The sequence below is a fragment of the Solanum tuberosum genome, unplaced genomic scaffold (genome assembly GCF_000226075.1).
Source record: "Solanum tuberosum cultivar DM 1-3 516 R44 unplaced genomic scaffold, SolTub_3.0 scf00357, whole genome shotgun sequence".
Classification (NCBI taxonomy): domain Eukaryota; kingdom Viridiplantae; phylum Streptophyta; class Magnoliopsida; order Solanales; family Solanaceae; genus Solanum; species Solanum tuberosum.
In genome coordinates this window covers 59846-66049 of record NW_006239283.1, presented here as the reverse complement: position 1 = coordinate 66049, position 6204 = coordinate 59846, and the positions used below count along the sequence as shown (strand labels likewise).

Sequence of the window (6204 nt, the reverse complement as noted above, 5' to 3'; positions counted from 1 at the left end):
GGATTTTTAGGCCAAGTGGACTTCAAGAACATCAAAGAAAGCCTAAGATCATTTCTCCAACCAAATTCATTCAAGACCAATATTTCAAGACCAACCGGACAAGTTCTAGGTGACAAAAGCAAACACAAGGCATTATTCAACAACTCACAACACATGGCCTGCAAATCAATCAAGATGGTTCAAAATCTTACTTCCTTATCAAAATACAAGTAGCATTGAACATTTTAACCGTTAAAGAATAAAAAGTCACAAAAAGAGTTGTAAGAGTTGTCACAAAATCATTCATAACATGCTCAACCTTTTAAAAATGGAGAGGTATGTTCAACACTATTCACATATATGACTATGCTCTTAGTACCAACCTTGTCAAAACCTTCCCAATTAGATAAAAATTTTGCCCTTAAAAAGTCATCAACTAACCCATCATCAGGCAACCTCATGCATCTATTCGGCACCAGCTACTCAGACTTTGCCACAATCAAACACTCACAAGCAATCGACGATTTATCCTTAAGAAAATTGTCACCCTCTATCCATCATCGGGCATCATCAATCCAAATCTTATTATCAAAACAAAAACAAAGAAGCTACAAACTACAAATCAAAAACTAAAATAGACCAATCCAACACAATATCAACAGAAACAACCACAATATCAAATCCCGACAAGGGCACACCACAATATCAAATCGGGCACACCAATCCATAACAAAGAAAGAAAAGTACGCCAGACAAGGGCACAATCACTATATGCAGAAACAATCAACAAAATGACTACAAGGGAGGCACCCCAACTGAAAATTAGATTGTGTTCTCACAGTCAAATATCAAAAAATATCAAAAGAGAATACAAAGGACTCCCTGAACTGCATCACTCTGAGCTCGAAAATAACCAATCCAAAAGAACAACAAGGCAAACAATATAATTAAAACGAAGTATTACCTGTCGTGCAATAGATACCAAGGTTCCAAGTTTCCATGTTATAAATTCCTTTAGACCATCCTCACATATGCATACAATTGATAGAGATCAGGAAAATTCTACAAAAAAATAAAAGATACAATCATAAATAAGCATCTCTGATAAAATCATCCACAACTAATGTTTGGGAAAAGAAGGGTATGGTAATTACAAGCAATAATATTCACTATATTCTACTTAAGTTGTCAACTTCCCCGTGTCATTGGCTGGTTGTCCCCTACTTTTATAAGTTAAAAAAGTAAAGATCTGAGATATCTTTATTCATCTCAGGTTCTTTTTCTTACACCTTTGCTCTGTAAAAAGGGTGCAAATGGGAGGGTCTGCCACGTGTGGACAACCAGGTGCACTATTGGTGACATGCTAAAGAACCACATTTGATGAAACACCAGGGGAAGGATGAACTCACCTTTTTAAACATAAACATCCAGCCAAATTGATAAAGTAAGCTATACAATGGAATGCGAGCAACAATTCACGTATATACCCTCGTTATCTGAGATAGTGGACTAACCTTAGTCAAATAAGGGACACACGCCAGGCCCATTGACTATACATGCAAAAGTCAGAAGATAAAAACAAATAAGTGTCCCAGGACTAACAGTGTCAAAAGAAGAAACAGGCAAAGCAGGATAATAATATAGGAATCCTGCTTAAGAAACAACTATAAAACAATAAGAAATGAGGTGCCCAACTGAGTCTGCAAACCTTGAAAATAAACATAAGAGATCCAACCACTTTCTGGTGGTAACTTGACAGAGATGGATCCCTGAGAATCTGCATGAGTGAGTTGATAGCAACCTGCAGCAGTAGATGCCAGTTAGGAAATCCATAAAAGAAAATAATAAGTTGAAGGTTTAAGTCTCACAGTGGAAAATAATCCTCAGATGTTGCAAAAGATGGCCAGAGATCCGTAAGGCAATTCATCCATTGATCTTATATGTTGACCAGGATCATCAGTCACCCCTATAACTTCACCATGGGATCCAGGTAAGCTTTGCTGATTGCGTTTGTGCACATGGGGATCTAAAGCACCCATGATGCCAAGAACCTGCAAAATTCATCCTCAATGAACTTAAGTACTGACTAATCCAAATAAAAAATATATATTGTACCAACAGGATTGCAGTTACCTTCAAAACCTCTCTTCTTGTTGACCAAGCCAGTTCACCATTGAGCAGTTTCAAGAGAAACCCAAGCAACTGAGGATACTCACTGTATGGAGTAATGACATATCTATGAACATTACAAACAACAAATTTGTCAAACAAGATTTTGAATAATTTAAAGCTAAATTAGTGCACCGAAGCCACGAATAGTGTGGTGAAGAATACCAGCAAAAATGATAAAATTGAAAATACAGATAGCACAGCACAGTCCATGTGATATCTAAATTATAAAATTGAGTATAGGATATATCTAAAGAAATATCTGAACTATATCACTACCATGTGATGATAGAAATGCAGGGAGAAAAATAATCTGAACATATGCCCTAATAGGAAACACGCCTATCAAACAGTTGAAGTCAATTTATTTACTAAATCAATTCTGATATAGCCCCCAACCTGTTCGCAGCCCTGTCAGAGGAGAACCAATCCTCTTTTTCTATGATAACTTCATTTACAGTATCATTTAAAAGAGCACTTTACTGTATTAAATTTGTAAGGAGCCAGGGAAAGAAACAGTACACAAAAGAAACACACTAAGCATCTCTAGAAAGTGCTGCATTAGAGATTAGGGTGATCATCATTATGAAGAGGCTACATACCACTCTTGCGAGATCTCCAACATTCACTAATAATGCCACTATTCACATTGACCCCTATACCCTCACAGAGTTGCTCTCTCTCTTACTTATACTCCCTTCCCTAAGATGTTTGTCACACAATAATTAACTAAGGGTAATAATACCAAACTTTTACCATGCCCCCAAACATAACGATTTAATAGACAAAACTAACAAGGGATTCAAAGAAGCACTCTAGAGATTACAAGTGTTAGAATATATGCACAACAAGGTTAGCTCTTTCTTAGAAAAGAATGTAAAATGAGACTAGAAGAGGAGGCAAACAATTCAGATGTCTAAATGAAGATCTAATTCAAACAAGGACTTTAGTTGCTCTATAGTCACTACTTCCAAACAAGGCTTCAGTTAGTTCATTCAGTCAACTTCTTTGACATTCTTCTCATTGCTAAAACCCAAGGAACAAAAAAATATGCATTTTATATGTTTCCCATATAAAATCCATCTTGTAACAAAAAGTGTCTAAAGGAAAGAACTACTACATAACGTTCAACAAAAAGAGGAGAGCAACCATATAGGATTCTTTTGGAAAGAAAACGTTGACTGAGAAAGCTTGCAATATTAACAACAATTGCAAAATGAATGGCTGAGTTTATATAAGACTGGGTACTAGTTTATCCATAAGTTCTTAAGACCGTGGATGTTACACCCCTTCCTTTCTCCAAATAAGTAAATAAAATGACCATGAGAAAGTGAATTTTCTCTCGACTTTGGCATTTTAATCTTTTTTTCTATTTTGGGAACTGAACAAGGATCTAGATTGTTATATCCATGTACTGAGGCATATAAGACTAGCGTCATCTAAGTAGACATTTACAACACATTGAAGAGATACAAAAGCACATGAATTAAGTTCGTCAATATAGCAACTATCAACAGAAACTCCTGCATCCGTATAAAGGGAGGAATGCCGAACAGTAACATCAACAACAAAAGTTTTTGCACAATCTGTAGAAAAGTAATTCAGTGAAAAAAGAATCATAAACCACCATGTAAAACCCAGAAATAAAAACCTTCATATTTATTCATAATGTCGAGAAGTACTTATCAACCACACCTTACTGCTAAGTTAGTTTTCTGGAGATTTTGGTTCTGCGACAAAAAATTGAGAAAGGAAAATCAAGAAAAGAACTCTTTATAAAAAAAAAATCAAGAAAAGAAGGTAGAGATATACTCAAGAAAATCAACTTTTTATCACAAAAAAAAATCCATAAACAATTAAAATCTTGACCAGAAACAATTAAGATTCCCTGAACTCCACAATTTTCAACAAAAAACAATTAAAGAAAGAGCCCGAGATGAATTTGGGGGAGGGGAAGAATTTCAAGTTCGAACCTAGATGAAATTTCAAAAATCAAAATAATGTCTGGTTCCACCAAATGACTAAAGAACATTCCCTGAACTCCACAATTTTCAACAAAAAATAATGAAAGAAATCAAAGATTGGAAATGAATTTGGGGGAGGGAAAACTCAAATTCAAAATTCGAACCTCTCTTGAAGGGATAAGGTCGGCCAGCTCGAATTATTACCATTCTCAACATGATTTCAACATCTGTCTCGATTCTCCAACGGTCTAGTACGGGGAGGACGCGCGATGGATTCCTGGTTGCAATTTGGGTCGCTCGGCTGCGTGATTTTTGCGTTTTCGTTTCTGGGTTTCCCTGCTCACTGGTTCATCTGGGTTTGCACTTTGCAGAAAGAAGAAGAAGAAGGGTCGTATGGTATTGTTGTATTGTATGTTGTACGTTGGGTCTTGTTAAAAAATTGGGTTGGGTATTGGGCTGAGGAGAAGTGGGCTGCTGATTGGAGTTGGGCTATCCCAAAATTGGTCTCCCTTAAAAATTGGAAGAAAATGGATTATGGGCTGGCCCAAAATTGATCTCCCTTAAAACATAAAATCTACGAATCTCGGACTGAAAGTTCCACCAGCTTCCAAACAGGAATTTTGGGTTAGTAAGATTATTGGCTTGGGTCTCAAGGCTTTTGATTTGATTTTGAGTCATTAGACGAGTTAAAGTGACCTTGTTTGGATGTTTTGATGATTTCATTGACTCCGAAATATCATTTTCAAATAAGTAGCATATTTGGTTTGTGTTCGGGAGCTTCCGAATGAGGTTTGAGTTAGTTTTTAAGCTTTTTGGGTGTTTTGGCGTTGTTTCAATAATTTGTGTCAACTAAAAGGTTCGTTATTAATTTTAATGCAAAATTATTCCAGTACTTCCCAAAGTTTGAGAATGAATTATAGGAATGATCTTTAAAGTTTGGTTCATTTTTGCTAGGCCGAGATTGAACTTTTATCGTGATTATGAAATAATTGTTTATCGAGCATGAATGATATTTGACTAGGCAAATGAATACGGAATTGAATTTTGATCAGACGAGCAGGTCTTTATCATTATTTAAGACATTTAGGGGGGAAATTGGGTAATTTCTCTATCGTATAAAGAATTTACGGGCTTTTTAGTGAAATAGAAGTTATTGGTTTTCTAGTGCAACTGCTGTAGTTCAACTATTTAAAATTTTAAACTGTATTTATTTGGTATTTTTAGCATATTCTGAGTTTTAGAGCTCGAAAAGAAGTGATTCTTGAGGCATTTTTTTTATTTAATATGGGAATTAGCATCCAATCCTCATTTCAATATTTTCTCATGATTTCTTCATTTGATTTTTTTTCTTATCTGTGTAATTTTTGGAGAAAATTAGGGTTTTATTGATTTGAACTCGAATTTTGATGAAAAGTGTATATTTAGGATCCTTTTGTAATGGGTAAACTGATTTTGACATAAACTTATTGATTCATCAATTATTTTCATCATATTAACCGCGTATAAGCTTGAGAATTTGAGTTTTTTCCAAGTAAAGTTAAAGTATGATAAATTGAGGAGTTTAAGGTCGATTTTAATTTCATTTCTAATGAAATTTCATATTTGAACTTTCCTAAGCATGGGTAAGATCTTTACAAAAACATTTCAGCTTGGAGTCGGGGTTTCTGATCCGAGTATTGAGGGTTTTTCTCATGAACTTGTGTAAGTAAATTAGAGTTTTGAGCAGAATTTCAACTCTTTTTTTAATGAGATTTTAACTATGGAGTTTCAAAACATTTGTGTAACGACTCGAAAAATGATAGATTGAACTAGAGTCTAAACGTGAAGGTTAACGTCAAGGGTTAAGGGCAAGGGCTAAGGGTTTTGGGTGTAGGCCATGGTGAGGGGCCAACGCTGCCCAAAAAAAACTAGGCCTAGCCGTGTGCCCTTGTGAGGTGCCAAGCCAAGGCACCCTTTCACGAGCCACTTCACGGCTCGTGGTTATGAACGGGCCATGGGAAGGCTCGTGGAGTTGCCTTAAGCGGTAGGAGTTGTGCAAAGTTGAAGGAGCTACTATCCCAAAGACCACGGGCACCACCACGAGCCGTGGTGC

The 6204-nt window shown here is 36.0% G+C and overlaps 1 long non-coding RNA gene across 1 annotated transcript in view; it reads right to left on the bottom strand.

Annotated features, from left to right (window-relative positions):
• Positions 1-2211, bottom strand: part of LOC107063447 (uncharacterized) — a 4068-nt gene extending 1857 nt beyond the window's left edge. Inside the window, exons 1-5 of the long non-coding RNA XR_001475289.1 lie at positions 2113-2211; positions 1848-2030; positions 1688-1780; positions 1494-1529; positions 944-1041 (exon numbers count right to left, since the gene is read on the bottom strand). This is a non-coding gene — a long non-coding RNA (uncharacterized lncRNA). The remainder of the gene's footprint in view (positions 1-943; positions 1042-1493; positions 1530-1687; positions 1781-1847; positions 2031-2112) is intronic.
• Positions 2212-6204: the final 3993 nt, after the last annotated feature.